General features: G+C 46.6%; 1 protein-coding gene across 1 annotated transcript in view; it reads right to left on the bottom strand.

Moving 5' to 3' along the window:
- Positions 1-21,566, bottom strand: part of XYLT1 (xylosyltransferase 1) — a 301,880-nt gene that overhangs the window by 232,306 nt on the left and 48,008 nt on the right. The window lies entirely within an intron of this gene.

Genomic DNA, 21,566 nt, shown 5'->3' with positions numbered 1-21,566 from the left:
GCTGTTATTAGCCCCTATTTTACAGATGAGGGAACTGAGCTCAGAGAGGTTATGCAACACGCCCAAAGCACACAGCTGCCAAGTGTTAGAGTCAGAATTTGACCAGATCCAGGAGATCTGGCTCCAGACCCTCTGATCTTGAACCCTCTGCTCTGTAGTTTCTCATAATAGCTGTAAAATTCGACGACCATCACCTTTTCAATGAACACAAAAGGCATAAAGAGACAGAGTAGGGATCGATTGATTCAATCATCATATATCAAACAATTGATGACCAAATTGGTGATTTAGTTAAGTTTGCGATAAGCGCTGCCAAAGGGGAGCGAGGGAGGACACAAAACAGAGGCGACTTCGACCACTGTGGCGGATCAGGAAGATTCTTTCAGGGAGTGAGACTTAAACTGGGCTTCAAAGAAAGAGCAACTTGTCTGAGATGGGAGAAAGGATAAGCATTTTAGGCAGAGGGAACAGCATTAGTGAAGGCTCTGAGGTGGGAAAGAACACATAACTTTTAAGAAACAAAGAGAGGAGGTCTGAACCTAGAATGCGAACGGGCGAGTGGCAAGCAACAAGGTGGGAAGACTGGTGTAGGGGCTGGGTGATGGAGTCCCGCTGGGTCCGAGGAAGGAGTCTGGATCTTATCCAAAGAGCATGGTGAGTCACTGACAAGGTTTAGTGTGGAGGGACATGTATCTTTGTTAGAAGCCAGCTTTCAGTACCACCATCTAAATCACATATACTTGGCTTTCCATATCGGATCCACAGGTATTTCTGAAAACCAACTCAGTGAACCAACACGCTGAAGAGTCAAGATGAGTTTCAAGTCATTGCTATTCCCCATTTTTAGGGGTCATAACAGCCCACATAGTTTAAGCCATAGGTGGCTACCACCCACCAACTTTGTTATTCAATCCTCATTATTGTTATAGACAGTGAAAAAAGTGCTGATATGTCACAGCATACGAAAGTCTGATAAAATATCTTTCTTACGTCTACAAAAAAGAAAGACAAAAGAAATTGATCTAGGTTATACAAATGTCAATTTGCAACTCTGAGTTCTATGGCTCAGGAAAATGCCAGAGGCATTTCAGGTTAAAAGAGATGAACAGCAAAAACGCACCCCCTGCCCCGCCAACACACACACACACACACACACACACACACACACAACAAAGCTGTATATACTAATTCCTGCAAGCTCCCATTTCCTGACACCTACTGCGTGCCCTGTGCTCTGGTTTACTTTAACCTCGTAACTAATGTGGCCACCGTCCCCGTTTGTCTGGGTGTTCAGTACTCAAATCAGGAAAGTCCCAAACTAGGATGAATTGGTCACTCAACCCACCATAACCATAGGTATTAATATAAGGAAACCACAGGCTCAGAGAGCTAAAGACACTTATGAACTTCACACAGCGGGTAAGTAGTGGGGACCAAGGCTCAAATCCGGTGTGCGGGACAGCCGGCCTGCTCCGCCTCCTGGGGAAGGACTTAGAAAACCATTCAGTTGGCTCCCTGTCCCCTCCCAAGACCCTTAAGGACTCTCACCCCCACCTGACACACACATATCCCGATCGAGAAGGCTGAATGACTGTAACTTCTGTGGAATGGAAGCTACAATCCCATGCAGTCAGTCCACTCTCTCCATAACTCCCTTTCTAAAGACAACCAGAATGATCAGGGAGCCCTCAAAGCCCAGACATGACTTACTCTCTGTCTCTGGCTTGACCCCATGATGACTGCAAGTTGTGAGCATTTGAGCATTCCAACGCATGGTGGAACGGCCTCACCAGCAGTTCTGAATCGGCCTGCTGGGGTGCAGATCAAGGAAAAGAAACTCCTGACCTTGGCAAAGTTCTACAAGCAAAGAGCTACAAAGAATCTAGAGACAGTTACATCCAGCTGTGTTCACTGTACAGATAGAAAAACTGAGGCTTAGAAGAACAAAGGTGACATTCAGACGATTTGCATTGTTCTTTTTCTCCTTTGCTTCCTTCTCCACAGCTGAATTAGGGCAGGTCAAACATATCTACTCAACTGTTAGGAGTTTTCACACCAATGGGCATGGCATACAGCTGACACTCAATAAATGTTCAGTGAATGTTCAGCAAGCATTTAGTAGGTACACTGTTGGAGGGACAATATGTGTGAGTGTGTGTGAGTGTGTGTGTGTGTGTGTGTGTGTATGTGTGTGTGTGTGAGAGAGAGAGAGAGACAGAGACACTGCGGTCCCCATACCAAATGGGTGTTCACTTGTTTTTTGTTTTTACCAAAAAAATCATTTTATTATAACCACCTCTTAAACAATATATTCTATAATCTTGATTATGTCTATTAGATTTGCTCAAAGAGGCCAGGCCCTAGCAGGGAAACCTGATGGAAGTCTCCTTCTGCCAGATCACTGGTAAGTGGCCATTTTCCAAAAGGTGACCCTTTATATACACGTCTGCATAATTTAACCTAAAATCTTAGTATTCTAGCAAAGATGCCTTCTTCTAATTAAAGTTATTTCTAGGAAGATATTGCTAAAGGCTTCCTTTCTTTCAAATAAAGTAATGAGCTGCTATTTTTATTAAGCATATATTATGTGCCAGGTACTCTATTGGCCTTAACTCTTTTGTTTTTTGTTTCGTTTTGTTTGTTTGTTTTTAAATTTATTTATTTTTGGCTGCCTTGGGTCTTCGTTGCAGTGCGCAGGTTTCTCATTGCAGTGGCTTCTCTTGTTGCGGAGCACGGGCTCTAGGTGTATGGGCTCAGTAGTTTTGGCTCGTGGGCTCTAGAGCACAGGCACAGTAGTTGTGGCGCATGGGCTTAGTTGCTCCACGGCATGTGGGATCTTCCAGGACCAGGACTTGAACCTATGTCCCCTGCACTGGCAGGCGGGTTCTTAACCACTGCGCCACCATGGAAGTCCCTGGCCTTAACTCTTTTGGATTCTCATTTTCACCTTCATGACACCATAAGGAGATATCCTCAGTTCACAGATGAGAAAACTGAGGCTAAGAGACAGTAAAATAACTGCTCCAGTGTCACAGAGCTAGTAAGAGGCTGACTGAACCTGGGTCTTACTTTGAAGTCCAAGCTCTTTACACAATGTCCTATTAATCTCAGATTAAAGCCCATTTCCACCCTCTACTTTCTTCTCAGTGTTTTTCCATGCACAGGACGCTCCAAGGAACTTAATTTTTACCAGAAGGATATGAAACAAGGAATTGGAAAACCTCTGTCCTGACTCAGCTCTATTACAACCACTTCACAATCATTGGCACATTGCAAAATCACTGAGTCTCAACTGTTTCATCTGTTAAATCGGTGTAATTCTCAACCACCTCTCACGACTGTTGCCAGCTACAGAGGAGAGTGCAGCCAAAGTGCATCTTCTTCTTATACATTAGTGTAAACGTACTAATGCCACAGAACTTTCAGAGGCCAAGTCTCCCTGTAGGATGTCGGTCTTACCAATCTTTCAAATGCTCTCCTGGGCGAGCAGCCCAACCTACCATGCCCTGCTCCAAGGAGTTACCTCCTAAAATAAACCGTGCTCACTTCAGTTAGCTCATCATAAAGACTATATATAGAAGAAAACACTCCAGAGTTCCCATCTGGCAGCAGCTTCTCCAAAATTCAGCCCAAACAGCTAATTTCTAATGTAATCTGCAGCATCTCACAGGCAGTTTTAAATCAGAAAGGCCGGCTGAGAGATGGAAACCCCCTGTGCGTTAGCACAGTCTGTCCCAGCAGTGATGCCCCAGGGCTTCTGAGCAAACTATTACCGCAGGAAAATGAGAGCTTATCCCAGGGAGGGTGCTGGAGTGAAATTAGACAGGGTGCAGTGGGTGGAGGCTGGAGGGAGCCATGCCAGGGCTGCGGGTCTTGGGGTGGTGAGGGGGAAGAGGGCAAGTAATCTGTGCGCCAGGGGCTGCGGTGATCTCTAAACCCTCTCTGAGGCTCATGTCATTCTCGGGACTGGCAAGAAGCCAAGTGTAGCCTCTCAGTTTCCCCATCCTTGAAGTGAGGGATATGACTCAGTTACACACACACACACTCTCAAGACACACTTGAAAATGTTGATGTTTCCCTTGGAAAGATACACAAGAATTTGTTAGCAATGATTTCTTTTAAGAGAGACTGGAAGAAATGGGGGAGATAGAATTCTACTTTATTTGTATCTTTCTCTCATGGGTGAATTTTCTTGTCATATGCTTGTAACTCCTTTTATTTAAAAAGCAAATGCCACTTAAAAATGAAAGAATAGTAAGGTGGTTCCTCAAAAAAAAATAAGCATAGAATCATCATAGAGCCTAGCAATTCCACTTCTGGGTATACACCCAAAAGAACTGAAAGCAGAAACTCAAACACATATTTGCACACCCTTGTCCTAATGGCATTATTTACAATAGCCAAATATGGTAGGTAACAACTTAAGTGTCCACAGAGGGATGAATGGATAAACAAAATGTGGTATACACATAAAGTGGACTATTATTCAGCCTTAAAAAGGAAGGAAATTCTGACACATGCTGCAACGTGGACGAACCTTGAGGACATTACTCTAAGTGAAATATGTTGGATACAAAAGGACGAATACCGTATGATTCCACTGATAAGACGTTCCCAGAGCAGTCAAATTCACAGAGACAGAAAGTAGAATGGTGGATGCCAGGGCTGGGGAGGTAAGAACGGTGAGTTGTTGTTTAATGGTTATGGAGTTTCAGTTGGGTTTGCAGAAGATGAAAAAGTTCTAGAGATGGATGACGGTGATGGTGTGCAACAATGTAAACATACTCATGCCACTGAACTGTACACTTAAAATGGTTAAGATGGTAAGTTTTATGTTACATATATTATACCATAATAAAATATGTGAAAGACAAAAAAATAAAAGGATAAGACAAAAACCAATAAAAATTGGTACTTAGTGGTAAAAAGAGGGACTTCTCCAAATGCCTCTTGTTTTGTAGATTTGACTTTAGAATCAGATAGAGGTTTTACTGAGAAACAAAACAAAAATTTTTAAAAAGCAAATGCATTAGGGATTACTGGAGCCAGGGAATTATAAATAACTTTTTATTTCTTCTGTAAACTTTCCATGTAAGTAACCACCCAAATTTCCAAATATGAAAAAATGAACAAACTGTGGTACATCTACAGAATGGAAGCCTACTTGACAATAAAAAGGAATGAACTATTGATACGAATGAATCTCAAAATAAGTACGCTGAGTAAAAGAAGGCAGACAAAAAAGAGCACGTACCCTATAATTCCATTTATATGAAACTCTAGAAAATGGAAACTCATCTATAGTGACAGAAAGCAGATCAGTGGTTGCCATGGAATGGGTTGGGGGTGGGGCGGGCATTACAAAGAGTCACACGGAAACCCTGGGGATGATGTTCATTATCCAGTTACTGCAGTGACAGTGTCACAGGTGGACATATGCATCAGAACTCATCAAATTGTACCTTTAAACATGTGCAAGTCAATTATCACAAGTCAATTATTCCTCCATAAAGCTGGACCAAAAAAAGTTTTAAAAACCTATTTAATGCCAAGACTTCCCTGGTGGTCCAGTGGTTAAGACTCCACGCTCCCAATGCAGGGGGCCCGGGTTCGATCCCTGGTCAGGCACTAAGATCCTGCATGCCGCAGGGTGCGGCCAAAATAAAAAACACTATTTAATGCTACACAACTAAACAAAAGAGAACTTATAAAAGATAACAACATAAAATAATAAAATCAAATAAAACAAAATGAGGGAGTTAGATTAGAAAATTTCTGACCTTCTAACTCAGTCTATGAATTATAGTTCTAAGTCCAGGTAAACTACCAAAAGAAAATAGAAGACTTCTAGGAATTTATTTACTCAACTAATCACGGTGAGAGCTATCACTTAATGAGCTCTAACTACGCGCCAGGCACTGTGCTTAGTTCTCTGTAAACCTTATCTCATAAATCCTCACAGCAAGTCTACGAAGACATCACTGGTGTTCTTCCCATTGAATGGATGAGGAAACTGAGGCACAAAGAAGCCATCTGTCCAGAATTTGAACCAGGGCTGGATTATTCCAGAATCCATGCTCTTACATATGCTCTTACCCACTGTGCCAGACCCCTCTGTCAATTATTATTGAGAACCTACTACATGTCAGGCCCTCTCTAAGGCTGGATTCACAGTGACAGAAGCCACTTCCAACCATAAGTTTGCAAAAAGGGACAAGTAAAGATGCCAGTCCTGGTGCCTTTTCACCTCTAGGGTAGGCAAGCACTATCACCCCCATCACAGGCACACAGAGAGCTCCTCCGAGGGAAAGATTCAGCAAGGGTCCAGGAGTTGTCTAAGGCAGCAGTGCCCCACAGAACTTTCCACAATGGTGGCAATGTTCTATATCTGGGCCATCTAATGCGGCGCCCACTAGCCACCTCTGCCTGCTGATCACCTGAAATGCGGCTGGTGCAACTAAGGAACTGAACTTCTAATTCCACGGGAGATGAGCCCATGCACTTCAGACTCTGAACGGCAATGGTAAAACAAATGGTTTAAACAAAAGGAAGATTTAAATTTTAGGAGGTGAATTAAGAACTGGCTTATGTCAAAGGGAGAGAGTTGTGAGAATGTTTCAACGTCTCCGGCCCTGGAGATGGACCAGGGTGAGTTTTCCAACTCAGCTACATTCTAGCTGTGTGACCCTAAGCAAAGGATCTTAGCTTCCTGGAGCCCACAGTTCCCATCTATAAGGTGGGATGCCATTAGGATCTACCTGCAGGGGATATTGTGAGGGTCACCTGAGCTGACAACATATGGAAAGCACTTGGCATGGAACCTCAGCTCAGACAAGACACTAGGTAAATGTCCTCGATCACTGGAAAGTCACCTAAAAGGATAGCTTATGCATCAGAGCTCATCCAGGTGGACGCCAAAGACCAGCCAGCTCTGGGCCCAACGTCTCAGAATGAAAGCCGATCAGAGCGATGGAAGTGGCACTGGACAGCCAGTCCCAGGAGAACAGGTGATTTGCCAATGTCTTCCTCCTCATTTCTCACTAAGTTCTGGAAGACTGCACCCACTTGGCTTTCTCAGCTGGCCAGGCCTGGGTTTTGAGGGTCCCTCAGACAAAAGACACTGAGCGGCCAGATATATTTTGACTCTCAGATGGATTTTGGTTTTGGCCTATGAAGCATTTTAAAATTTTTCAATTGGTTGCCAATATCTAAAATTCAGGAAGACACTGTGCATTCAAATTCTGGGTATCCCGCCTTGCTTGAAAAATCAGAAAAACTGGTCATGCTGCGTCTGCATTCCCAATCAGCCAGAGCTAAGTAGCAAGTGTCCACCTGCAATGGGGTGTGGCAGCTCTCAGCTCCCTTGTGACCGCCACCCTGGTTCTCATCACCTGCCCGCTCAGAAGGCATCTGACTTAGCCCTGCCCTATGAGAAGGGATCTGGCCAGAAACAGTCCTCCCGCTGTTGATTTAGCTGGAGGCAAGGAGCAGATCTGAGCCTGAGTAAAACTCAGTATTCCAAACCCACCTGACTTCTCTTTGACATCACCAATATGTAAAGACACAGATGGATAAATGGTTCTGTTTAATAATAAACTAAGCATGTCTTCGCTGCCTCTCTCACGGAGAAAGCTAAAAATAAATCACTCGTGGCTCAGCATATCAATCTACCCCTGACAGTCTGGGTGTCAGGCGGGTGTCCTTTTCCCAGCTTCAGGCCTGGAAGAACTCTTGATTTTAGGTGACTGCAGAGTCCTTGAAGGCTGCAGGAGCTGCCGAGAGACCTAGGCCTGCAAGTTCTCTGCATTTACTCACAGTTCAAAGAGGAAATGATGGAGCAAGGAGATATAAGCAGATGAAGACACAAGCACGTTCATGTCACTTTCCTGTCTCTTCTGAAGTGTCACCTGGTAAAGGTAGGCCCCTTCTGTCCCTGTCCCCGTAACACACACACACGTCTGCTTTTCCCTAGCACTGTAATACCCTCCCCTCAAGCTGCAATATCTTATTTGTTCTCTTGTGCGTTGTCTCTCTTCCACTAGATTATAAGCTCCAGGAAAGGCAGGAAACAGACATGGTCTGTTTCCAAACAGCTGTGTGTTTCTGGAGCCTCATGCAGTACTTGGCACCAAATAAGTCCTTACTGAAAACCTGCTTAGTACCTCTTGGACATCATGTATGGTGCCTGTAACATGTCCACGCTTCCAAAGCTTACACAACAGTTTCATGATTCTTGCCATATTTCTCTAGCCACCCGTACAACTGAGTATTTTCTTTGACCAACTCTCTTTTTTTTATTGAAGTATGTCTATTTCTAAAAATAAAACTTTCTGGTACTATAGTTAGGCAATCGAGAGACACCTGTAATCGATGAGCTTGGGAGCTAACCATCACTTGTTAGCTGTGTGACCTTGGAAAAGGGAGTAAACCTCTTTCCTCAACTTCCCCATCTGTAAAACAGACTGATGAGCGCTACCTCCATATGTTAGGGGTAAATGAACTAAAACATGTAACGTTAATTCACGGCAAGTGCTTAGAAAAGTGCCTGGTACATAGTAAGCACCATGAGTACTATTTGTATTAGGATCTTTACAGAAAAAAAACCAAACAGTATCATTTAACATATTAAAATAATTATATGACAATTGAAAGAAAAAAAAAGTCACTGATGTAGCAGCTAAAAAAAGCTTATGGAGACACAGGGCTGAGCCTCTGCTTTGCTACTATCCAGATGGGTAAAGCCCCCCGTCCCCAGGCCCCCATCCTCCCATCTTTTAAATGAGAATTCTGGGCTAGACACTCTTAAAATTCCATCCACCTTCCAGCTCAGAATCCCAAACTCTCAATCCATGAATGATCCTACCTAAAAAGAAATAAAATTGGAAAACCTGATTCTACACAATGAGAGCCAAAGGGAGGAGCTGGGGGGCAGGGGAGAGAAGGTTATTCACATTCCAAAAGGATTTGCTCTTACAAAAGGATTAACAGCAGAGTTGCTTTAAATAGCAGCTTAAGCCTTGTTTATGGATTACTAAATACTTGATGGAGAGGTAGAGGAGCCCAGGAACTTGAAGCAAAAGCCTGATTATGCCCGACCAGAAATTTAAAAGTGTGTATGCTTTCTTTAAAATTATAATGGACTTCAACAACAGAAAACTATTCCATTTCAAAGAACCCTATTCCTACCCAAAATTTTGGTTGTGCATCAACTGCATTAAAGAAGATGCACTTGTATCCATGTGTCCATGAGCCAGTTTAAAGCAGTGATCCAGCATGTTTATTCTTAAGCCCCTACTATAAGAACACTGATCATGTATTAAGTGTCATCGTAAGTCCCTGTAATGTACCAGGTGCTGTTGAGCATGTGACATGCATTATTTCATCTAACGACCAAAGCGACCCAGTGGAGAGGGTGTCATTGTTACCATCATTTTGTAGATGAGGAAGCTGAAGCTAAGAGAGGGAACATGATTCTCCTGCAGCCAGTGGATGGCTGAGTGAATACTCAAGCCTGCCTCCAGGAACCAAGCACTGAGGTTATATTATAAAAGGAAGGATCCCTGCCTCAAGGAGGACACAGAAGATCAGCCGAGGAGGTCAACAGATACAGAGAAAGATGATAAAGGCCCTAAGAGAGACTTCTGTGGGAGCAGAAGACAGGGATACCCAGGGTCCAGGGTGTGCCCAAAGCCAGATGTGACCCCCTGTTGTCCACGCTCCAGCACCTCTAAACACTCAATGCCCAGACCCTCTCCTCCGTCCTTAACGTTAGGGATCCTGACATCAGAACCTCTCTGAGCACAAACCAGTCTCTCCTGGGGGCCTCTACTCCCCAGAGGTGGGCTGTGGGCCTTGGGGATAAAGGAAGAATGAGGAACTCTTGGCAGGGGCTCCCCCATGGCTGACACCGCCTTACAAGGCTACCTGAGGGCTTCTCATGCCTCATTTTCCTCCCTTGAAAAATGGGGATATTAGCTCCCCCCAACCTCCCTCGGCAGGGAAGTGCTGGTGATTAATTAGATAACATCTGTGAAGCACTCCCAGCTTCGTGGAGAAGGGCACCTTGGGAGAGCAGCTATAAAAACGCGGAGGAAAAGGCTATTATCAGCACGACCATTATTACTGTCATTTTCATCATGACACGCGCCTGCCTAAAGGCCTGCCGTGGCTCCCCACTGCCCAGAGAAGGTGCAGTTGGCAGCCTGGCAGGCAAGGCCGCTGGTGGGGCTGCCGCTGCCCTGCTCCTCAGCCTCTTTCTCATGCCCACGCGTTCATACCAGATGATCCCCTACGGGAGAGCCCTGCCACCCCACATCGTCCCATCGGACCCATCCTCCGGGGCCAAGTACCTCCTGCAACATCCCAGCTGGAAGCTCAGCATCGGGGGTGGGGGTAGGGCAGGGAGACAAAAAGTCAGGATCTCGCATGCTCTTCTCTCCTCCAAGAGCTATAGAACAAAGATGCTACACAAGCTTGCCGTGTTAAATTCCCAACTAGATAATAAGCACGTTGAGGACCAGGTGGAGTTCAGATAAAGTCCAAAATTCATAAACAGAGCCTCGGTAAATAGTTAGTGGCACAAAGAATCAGAGAGACCAGATCTCCCTATTCTGCCTCTTACCACCTCCCTGAACCTCAACTTCTTCCTCTGCAAAGTTGAGATCTTTGTAACAGGTACTGTCCAAGAGAAAACAAATCTGGACTTAGTAAGGACAGGCTTTACTGCAAGGGTGAGAAAGGGGCTACTGCAAAAAGGGGATGGGGACGCTTCTTGGGGTCAAAGAAGGCTGCTTTGACCATAAGATCTGCAAGCATCTCAAAAGCTGGGCGTTTTCTTTTACAGACAGGAGTAAAAAAGACCAGAAAGAACTGGGTGTGGGGAAACCAGATGAGAGGGTGGGGGGATTGATAGATCAGAGGATGTTTTACCCTGAAGACAGCCTGTTCTCAGGAGGGGCTGTCCGCTGGCTCAGGCTGAGGCTGGTAGAAGGAGAGAAGCTTAAGCAAAGTTTGGTTAACAAGCATTTTGTTCTGAGTGATCAGAGGTGACGAGCGTTTCAGCTAATCATTTATGAGACAAAGAATGGGAATGCGGAGGGTATGCCTGGCTTTCTCATCGGGAAACAAGGGGGCACCTGTGCATCGTATACGTCAAACGGAGAAGGGTGGCTCTTTGCAGTAAGCAATTTTCAGAAACACAGAAAGGTGGGGAGAGCCCTCTGATCTTTTCCAGGAGCACAGGGCTCAGGTAAAATTCAACCCTGTCAACACTCAAGAGGGTTGCTGTGTGGATTCAATGCGACAACCGCGCAGTGAAGTGTTTAAAACAAACTCCATCAGCACTAGCTGCTTTTAGTTTTTGGTTCATGATGGTTTATTTCCAGGATAATCTAGAAGGATGGCTATTAGAGCTGGAAGGTAGAGAATGGGGTGGAGACATTCTGGAGCTGTCTTGCAGATAAATATGTAGCCTGGGAGTGTTTACCCAGCAAGGCACCAGACGTGACTGATTTACACTAAGCTTGCCCTGGACTCACCCCCAGGACATTTGCATCTCATCTTCTCTTAAGCAGGACAGAACTAAAGCCTATAATACATTCAATGGAGTCCCTGGCCCTCAAGAAATTAAAAGAAAAAAAAAGAAAGTTAAATATACAACCTCCCATCCCAACTCCGCAGAGAAAGTGGTTAGGACACAAGACAGGATGGAGAAGCAGGAGTTAAAATGTGCAGCCGACAATTCTCTCCCAACTTTTTATGCTCTGCTATAATCAGTGGCATGTAAACCTGTTTTAAATTTACCGACAGCGTTTTAAGCTGCCACCTAGCTCTCGAGGTATTTTTAGTCAACTAGAAATTCATTTAGGCCCTAAAGTCAGGAAATGGAATCGTGTCAGGTTGCTCTTACAGAATTCCCGTCGTGCCCTCTGTCTGCGGCTTCTCATTTGCACACAATTAAATAATCACTTCACCCCCCACTTCTTTGGCATCTTTAGCATCTCCCCACAGAGAGAAAAACACCAGGAAAGTCAACGCCAGGTTTAAGATGTCTGTTCTTAGTGCCAACGTCATTTCCAACAGCAGGAACAGACTTTGCGGAGGGCAGGGGGGAAGCAGAGCCCTGAACCAAGCAAGTCTCACTTTCCCCACTCACAGCAGACGTATCCAAAAAGGCTGAGGCTATATATACATTTATCAGCTACCAGAAAGAGCTCGGCAGACAGAGGGAGGAAGGAAATCAAAACAATACTGCAGGCTGGAAGCTACATGAAGGACCCTAAGTCGATGGGAGAACCACCCACCCTGGCACTCAGGCCAAAAATGCAGGAGTCCCCTTGATTCCTGTGTCCTTCACATGCCCCCACACAGCCAACCGATCTCCATTTCGCTGGCAAGTCCGGCAGAATCCACCACCGAACTGTGTCCAGAACCATCTACTGCTGGTCTCGGCCACCATCATGCTAGTCCAAGTCAAGGTCATATCAGATCAACACCTCTTCCCTGCCTGGGGTCCCGTCTCCATCCAGCCGCCGGAGGGACCTCTGCAAAATTATAAACCAAATAACATACAAAATAGCGACTCATCCATCCAACATTCCCATCTCACTGGGAATAAAATCTAAACCCCTCACTCTGGACTGCTATTAGTCCGTCCTTAGTCCTGCCTATTTCTCAGGCTCATTTCACACCACTCTGCCCTCTTCCTCTGTGCTTCAGTCCTGACGACCTTCTGTTTCTAGAACATTCCACCCTCCCTGACAGCCCAAGGTCTATTCCCTCTGCCCTTAATGCTTTTTCTCCAGGTTTTTATATGGCTTCTCTGGTCATTCAGATGTCAGGTCAAATGTCACCTCCCCAGAGGGCCCTCTGGTGACCGGCCTCTCCATCATATCATCTGGCTTTAATTCTATGTACAATGCTTATCATTTGAATTTTTTCTTCTTTTTTGATTTCTCATTTTGTTCACTGCTGCACACTCAGCATGTCCATAGCTGGTGCTCAAGAAATCTCTATCCAATGAATAAATGTCCATTGGAAGAAAACATGGCTGAGCTACATTAAGGGAGAAAATAGGTGAATTTGGAGGGCATGGTGTGTCTTTTACATTACCGCACATCTCAATCTAGACGATAAACTTTCATTAAAAATACGTGCTCCATATTTGGTTCGTAAAAATGTCAAATGGAAAAACGAATTCTCAGGCCCAAGTTGTTCCAAACGTGTTTAGGAGCTTTCCAATAACTGTATCAGATTTTCAAAATTTAAATTAATTAAAATCAAATAAAATTAAAAATTAAATTTCGCATCATACTAGCTATATTTCAAGTGCTCAACAGCCGCCCATGGCTGGTGGCCACGATGCTGGGTGACACGGGTAGTGATACTCCCAGGAGTAATCATCATTCCAACAGGGAGGCAGGTGTTTGGGAGAACAGAAGGTGGTCACTCCATCCTCACTGACTTCTGCCATGACCTTGGCCGGCGTGTGCCATGCTCCCGAGCCTCTGTGTCCGACCATGGAGAAGGACCTCATTTCTGGAAGCGAATAAGACCACGCACAGAGGGAACAGCACAACAGGCAGTGAAGAGCTTGGGCCCCAGAGCCGCCGTCTGGCCTCAAGTCTCAGCGTTCACTAGCTGTGTGCCCTCGGGCACGTTATTTAACTCCCATGCCTCAATTTACCCACAGGTCAGCACCTAACCTAATAGAAAAGTTGAAAGAGTCAAATGAGACAGTGTACAGAAGGCAGCTGGCGAGGTGCCTGGCAAACAGAAGGTCTCAATAAAAATCATCGTACTCACTATTAGTACTCTTTAGGACACTTGGAGCTCTGCTGACAGAAATGCAGAACAATACAGGTGCCCCAGTTAAACCGAAGCCAGGCTCCCAAAGCAGGGAAATTACCAGGAGATCATTTATAGCCCAGAGGATTCCCGTCGGAAACTTCTTTAAACATGGTGAAATACCTGAAGGGCTTTTCAAATAGAATCAATTTACCACATTGACACGGAAGTCTTCAGGGACCCACCCAGACCTCCTGCGTCTTCTCTGTTACGCTCATCTGTTTGTTGGTTAGTGGGAGATTCCGCTCACAAGTCCCTCCAATCAGAGGCTGTGATGGTTCTCAAGGCAACGAGGCAGAGAGATCAACCCTGTCACAGGTCTGTCAGATTTTAGGGCCGTTAAGAGAACCAGATGTTCAAAATCAGGCCCATGCCAGCCCAAATTAGAGTTTCCACCCCCAGCAGTCGCTGCCAGATTCCTGGTGCCAGGGAGGCAAAGGGACCTGCGTGTACAAGTCTGGGGGCAGGTTCCTGCCCCTGGCGGACTGTTGCAGTCTATTTGGAAACGTGGCATTTTTATCCCCCTCCTGGACAGGTCTGCAAGACCTGAAACAACGCCTGTCACTCGCTCAGTGATTCCCGAGCACATCCTTCGAGCTGGTCCGTGTTGGGCACCAAGGAGACACAAAGGTGAAGAGGACCATTCTGCTGGGTGAGCCAGAGAAGCAGAGTTCACTTTAATACACTGTGAAAGATCAGCTTTTTGTGAGCTGGGTGACTCTGGGCAAGTTGCTTAACCTCCCGGAGACTCAGTCTCCTCATCTGTGAAACGGGGATAGCAGCCAAACCTTCCACATAAACTTGTGAGAACAGAGTAATTGCAAATGACAGACTGAGAACAGCTCCTGGCACACAGCGCTCAATTAATGTTTTTATTCTTAGTTGTAGTAGTAGACTGCTTGTAAGGGGCTAAGGTCACGGTGTTAGGATAATATATAAAAGAGGCATCTAATTCAGGGGTCAGCAAGCTACTACAGTCCATAGGCCAAATCCAGCTGGTGGTCTGTTTTTGTAAATAAAGTTTTACTGGAACACAGCCATGCCCGTTCATTTATATATAGCTGCTTTCACATTGCAGAGTCAGAGTTGATTAGTCACCAAGGAGACTGAATGGCCCTCAATGTCTAAAATATTTATTACCTGGTCCTTTAAGAAAAGGTGTACCAACCCCTCATCCAATTCAAATTGGTGGGAATGAGATCAGGGAAGTCTTCCTGAAGGAGGTGACATCCTAACTTTTCCTCAGTCAGTATTAATTCTTGCTTTTCACAGAGTTCTTGAAGGTCTGGGTAAAAGAAAGGAAGCAAGGACTGCCACCAACCCCTACCTATATTAAATTCTACAGCAGAAGCCACCGAACGGTGGCTCATAGGACCAGAAACAGTCTGCAAACCTGCTGTATGGCTTTAAAAGTACTTGAGATGGCACTGGAAGACTGGGCTATATCATGATAATCTGCCTTTCTGGCTTCTATTGTAAAATTCTGAATATCTAGTACACTGTGGGCCTGCCCTCCTACAGAGCCTTTCCAGCTCACTGTGGTCCCCACCAGAGCCACTTCCCGCCCCCATTTTACACAGATCTGGCCTCCTCTCCATTGCTGTCAAAGGCCTCCCATGCATATTCTTTGGTCCCCTACTAATCCAGGAGGTAAACAAGGCAATCATTACCACTTTACAGATGGGAAAACTGAGGTTCAGAGGGGTTAAGTGCCTTCCTTAAGGACACCCAGCTGGGAAATGCTAAAGTTGGACAGGAGCCAGGGCCTCTGACTCCAGCTCACTGCCCCTCTTCAGACACTCAAACAAAAGAATCCGTCATCACTGTGATTTTTCCAGGGCACTTTACAGTTTGCAGGCTCTTTCACATACGTGAGACCTTAGAGAAGACAGAAGATCTTGGATCCACATAGGCTGCATAAAGATTAAGGAGCATATGCTCACCAAGGGATTAACGAGGAAAGAGGTTAAAACTCCAGAAAAAGAAGGACAGTGGACAGGTATCAGAGGTCAGGGTCAACAATCTAATGAATCTGACCAGCACTGACTAGGTACCTACTGGAAGCAGGTCACAGAGAGAGGCCTGGTTGGGCTTCTGGGGCTCAAAATCTCACAAGGAGGCCGGTACCTGCACAGGAACAACACAAGGTGGATTGTGTCTCTGGAAAGTGCAAAGGGCAGCCTGGGCTGAAATCTAGGTAGACCAAGAGGTAGTTAAGGGCCCACCCCGGGCACAGGGTGGAGATAGAGAGTTGAGTGGATATGAGTGGTTTTTTGCGGGGTGGAGAGTTAGCGGTGGATGTTAGGTCAGCCAAGCCTGCATGATACATTCATTTCTTATGGCTGCTGTAACAAAGCACCACAGATGGGGTGGCTTAAACAATGGAGACTTATTGTCTCACGGTTCTGGAGGCTGGAAGTCTGGGATCAAGGTGTCAGCAGGATTAGTTCCTTCTGAGGGCTGTGAGGAAAATCTGTTCCATGCCTCTCTCTGAGCTTCCAGTGGTTTGCTGGCGATCTTCAGGGTTCCTTGGCTTATAAAAGCATCACCCCAACATCTGCCTTCACGCTCACGTGAATCACCTGGTGTGCATGTCCGTGTCCTAATTTCCTCTTTTTATAAGGGCACCAATCACATTGGATTAGGGGCCCACCTTACTCCAGAATGACCTCATCTCTACTAATTACATCTGCAACAACCTTCTTTCTAAATAAGGTCACATTCCAAGGTACCGAGGGTTAGGATTTCAACATAACGCATAAGCATGGGGTCAGGAGCTGAGAGTCTCAGAACCCTTTCTGAGCCTCCTCCCTGAGAAGAATAAGGACCTGGGTTCCCTTGGGTCTTTCTGAGCAGAACCAGGACCGCCTGAAGTTTTGATACAGCCAGAAGGATCCTGAGAGTTGAGGAAGGGGGTGGACAACTCAGGCCCCCACACTGCAAGCAGCAGGGAAAGCCCTTCTCCCCATTCATCACACCGTGGAAAACAGAAAACTCGATTTATCTGAGAACAAACAGGCTTTAACCCGAGGTTCATTCTCCCACTCGGCGACTTCTCAGCCTCTACGTGCAGGAGCAGTGCCGGCAGCGTGCTCACCCAGGGACTCCCAGGGACCTGGACTGGGAAAATAATGGCATTTTCTCAACAAATTATCTCACGGCTGAAGTAATAACTTGTTTATAGATAGGCCAATTCAGACTTTCATCCCCTTAACCTACCTTTAAAAGAAAAGCACTGTGTACCCACAGCAAAATGGCAGCACTTTAATCACCAGGTCTCTGCCCTCCCTGTCCCCACCCACCACCGCTGAGCCTTTATTAATTTTAAGCCATTGACAGAGTCTCTTTGGAAACTAAGTTTTCACATTGCAGGTCAACATCCTCCTGCTCTATGCCAATAAAATACACACTGTCAGAGATAAAGCAAATATTTCTTTGGGAAGGAAAAAAACTGAACCACTGTACTCTAAATCCAAGCACCAAGGGCCAGGCAACAGATTTCCCCCAGGGGCTGCCATCAAATTCACTGGTCCTCTCGGGGGTTCACATTCATCAGGCAACAAGGAAATCACAACCTCAAACTCTCTCCTGGCGCTCACAGCCTTCCTAGTCTATGGCCACGTTGATGGCAAGGACAGGTGCCAGGAGGTACATCAAGCATTCAGTCAACCAACAGTGGGCACAGCTCACCATGTACCAGCACTGTGCTAGGTGCTAGGGACCTCGGAGAATAACACAGTTCTGGTGCCTACTGCCCTCGTCGAGGTTACAGTCCAGGCGGGGAGACGCTCAACCAACCCACAAATCCATCTCCGATGAATAGCCAGGAAGGCTGCTCACAGCAGCAGGAAGCGAGAGGTCCCCTTCCCAGAGGCCCATCCCAGAATAGCTCACCCCGGTCTCTACTTTAGACACAAGGTCTCATTGAGAGCTGGCCTCCCAGACCTCAAGCCCTGGGGGTAGACAGGCCGCCTGAAACACCAGAGTCGCTCTTAGGAGCCAGAGGCTGGGTAAGGAGAGTCCATTCTATGGATTAGGACAAAGACATTCTCTCTGCAGTTGAGACCACAGCCATGGAAAATTTTATTTAAGGCCCCCTGGAAACTGCAGCGACATCAGAAAGATCCCGCACGCGCGCGCACATGTGTGTGCGCGCGTAGAGGGACTCGGAAAGAGGGTGACAAGCATGAGTGAGCTGAGGAGGACACAGGGCACCAGCAGGACGGACACCTCTCCCCCGCCCAGTGAGACAGAACAGGCTGGGCAGCCTCAGTGAGACCCAAAGAGCCTCTGATGCTGTCACTTGCCCTTCAGAACTCAAAGTGCTGGACCTTTATAGCTCAGAAAGAAAGAGAAAAAGCTGACACAATTCCTGTCAAAGCTGATGACGTGAAGTGAGCCACAGAGAAACTCACACACACACACACACAGTCAAGACACAGTAACAGTGGCAGGAACTGACATTTATCCACACTTACTTGGGGCCCGGCACTGCCTCATTACTGTCCGTGACTATCCTGTGAGGTGAGAACAACCATCATCCCCTTTGCAAAGGTGAGAAAAGCCAGGCTTACTGGGTTAAGCTGCTCTGTCAAGGTCACATGGCCGTGATTTGAATCCAGGTAGCCACACTCGTGTACACAGTAATGTGCACACAAACAAGATTAAGAGTTGTGTCCACACACAAAAGACAGGCATAAATACAGGCTTCCTCGGAGATACAGCTGGTTCAGCTCCAGACCATCGCAATACAGCAGAAATCGTAATAAAGCGAGTCATACGAATTTTTTGGTTTCCCAGTGTATAAAAGTTACGTTTATACTATACTGTTGTCTAGTTAGTGTACAATAGCATAAAGTCTAAAAAAAAAAAAAAAGTACGTGCCTTAATTTAAAAAGACTTCATTGCTAAAAATGGTAACCATTATCTGAGCCTCCAGCAAGTCAGAGTGGTAACATTAAAGATAACTGACCACAGATCACATTAACAAATATAGTAATAATGAAAAAGTGTGAAATACTGTAAGAATTACTGAAACGTGACACAGAGACATGAAGTGAGTAAATGCTGCTAGAAAACTGACACGGACAGACCTGCTTGATGCAGGGCTGCCACAAACCTTCAGTCTGTAAGAAGTGCACCCGTCTCCATACCAGGGCCACCGCTCTGCACACTTCCGGGGGCACCATTCACACAGAATACAAAGGATGAGCACAGAGCTTCCTGGAGGGGTAACTCAGACAAGAAGCCAGGACTGAGGGTTCCCCCAGCTGCACAAAGGGTCTGGCTGGCCCGCCACCTCTCACACGGCGACCCCGCTGTCCCACGGCGGCTGTGCAGGGGGATGGGATGCCACCCAGGGAGGACATCCTGCCCGCGAATGAATGTGCCGCTTGTCGGCTCTGCCTCAGGGCCAGCACGACACGGAGCCCTGTTTCTCCTGGAATCGGAGCCCCGCGTCCGTTCCAGCCCTCATTTTCACGTCTTTCTTCCCAACAGACACAAGGCCCGCTCAGTTCTGCAGAGTCGGCGTGGCTGCCAAGGCCTGGTGGAGGGAGAAGGCCTTGAAAAGTCACTTTATGAAACATCCCTGCTCACGGAGGCCAAGCCACGCGGCCCAGGCGGCTGACTTTCCATTCAGCACTCACCCCACCCAAAGACTGGGGGGCTTGGGTACAGCAGGCCCTTGTTCTCGCCGGCTGGGAGCCCCAGGGAGTTGGAATTCCCGGGGATGGCATCGGAGAGCCCTTGGCAGTAGACCTCGCTTCTGGCATCTTCCTCAGGGGCCACAGCTTGCTGTGGTCACAGCCGAGACAGGCTGATAAAAGAACTGAAAGACCATTCATTCACCGTGGGGCCTCTGGGAGCCCGGAGACGCTCAAGCCAGGACTAAGGCGAGCGGGCTCTGTATCACCGGCAGGGGCTGAGATGGACTCAAGGCAGAGAGAGAACCTGGGGCCGGGAGACGGCAGAAGCCAGGCGGCGGGGCCTGGCGTGATGAGAGCGAGGAGGCAGCTGAGGGGGGCTGGCAACGGCCCTCCCAAACCCCCTCCGTGGTCTCAGTTACCCTCCCCCGCGACCCCACCATGGGGAGGAGGGAGGTTCTAAGACTACGACCTCATCTATTCACATATTCATTCACTCATTCATCCAGTCAACAATATTTATTGAGCACCTACTATGTGCTGGGGGGTTATTGTTTTAAGCACACACAGTGGTGAATGAAACAGTCTCCACACTCATGCAGTTTATTCTCAAAATCCTCAAGCTCTCCCCAGCCTTCCCCCCAATTAAGAGCTGTGTGATCTGGAGCACACCACTGCCCCTCTCTGTGCTTCAGTGAATTCTCTCCCAGGGTTCTGTGAACCACCATCTGGGAGGCACCAAGTTCCCCCTTAGGGTCTGAACAACACTGAGTTGGTTTCCATCACTTGCGGCCAAAAGAGTTCTGCCCAGGAGACTAGGAAAGAGAGCGGAGAAGACAAAAAAGCAGGTCTGGGTAGGCTGCAGGGAGCTGGTGAGTCATTTGCTCATCTGGAAAGCAGATGGGGAGAAGGAGGCCCTGGGGAAAAGAAGCTGTGTTCACGCCAACCTTCTTCAACAGCCCTTAGAAGCTGGGGGTCAAAAGGGACCACAGGGTTCTTTAGGGCAAGGAAGAAGATGCTAAACAGCTAAATCGTTAATTCAAAAGAAAAGAAAAGAAGTGGCCTTTTCTTCTCCTCATGAATTCAGGGTTCATTCAACAAATTATTTGCTGTGCTTAGAATATGCTAGACACTGGGCTGGGTGTGGGGATGCAAAAGGAAAATAAAACAAAAGAACAGAGAGTGTCTCTTCTTGCTAGGGTCATGCAGTCTTTCAAAGTCACCCTCTTTATTTGAACCCCTTTGCCGCATTCATTCACTCATTCATTTCTTTGCCTGCTCACCACCCATCTGTGGGACTCCTGCTGAAACAAGCACTGTGAAGGTCAATGTGGAGCATGGCCCTGGGAATCAGGCAGGTATGCATTCTAATCCTGCCAGTACAGGCTGTGTGACCCTAAGCAAGTTACTTAGCCTCTCAGAGCCTCAGTTACCTCTCCTGCAAAACGGAAATCACACAGATTTCTTTTTAAGGAATAAACGGGATCTTGCTTTTTAAAGCCCCTACCGGGCCCAGTGACACGCGCTTGGTAAGCACTTACTAAATGGTCTATACGAATATATCACAAACTCTCGTGAAGTCTTCAGAGCCAAACTGTCAGGAAGGCCACAGCGCTGATCTTCTAGAACCAATCTCAGCTTCCTGAGTGGTTGACATTCACTCCTAAGCTTCACATCTGAGTGATCACAATAGCTCACCCAGAAATTTCCTGACCACGTACCCAGTTTCCAGCCTCAAACGGGAAACATTCCTCCAGCTTATTCAAAACCCACTAGATGGGACCACAATAACCTTGGTTGATATGTTTTTAGCTAGAAGAATAAGAAGTGTCAGATGTTTGGTGGGGAGGGACATCGGGAGGCACTTGGTCAACATCCCCAGGCCTGTTCTGGGTTCAGATGCCAGACTTAGACAGTACTCAGGACCCAAATTGGGCTCTAGGAACTGGGCCAAAGGATCTGCCCATAATGACACACATTAAAACCAGAGAAAGCCTTAGCCAAGGGGAAAAAAAGATGAAAATTACAAAGACCTTCTTCCGAACCACCTTCTAAAAGTGAACAGAAAGAGGAGGC

The sequence above is a fragment of the Balaenoptera borealis genome (genome assembly GCF_965194805.1).
Source record: "Balaenoptera borealis genome assembly, chromosome: 16".
NCBI classification, from domain to species: domain Eukaryota; kingdom Metazoa; phylum Chordata; class Mammalia; order Artiodactyla; family Balaenopteridae; genus Balaenoptera; species Balaenoptera borealis.
Note: the sequence above shows the minus strand (reverse complement) of the source record. Positions and strands in the feature narration are given on the sequence as shown.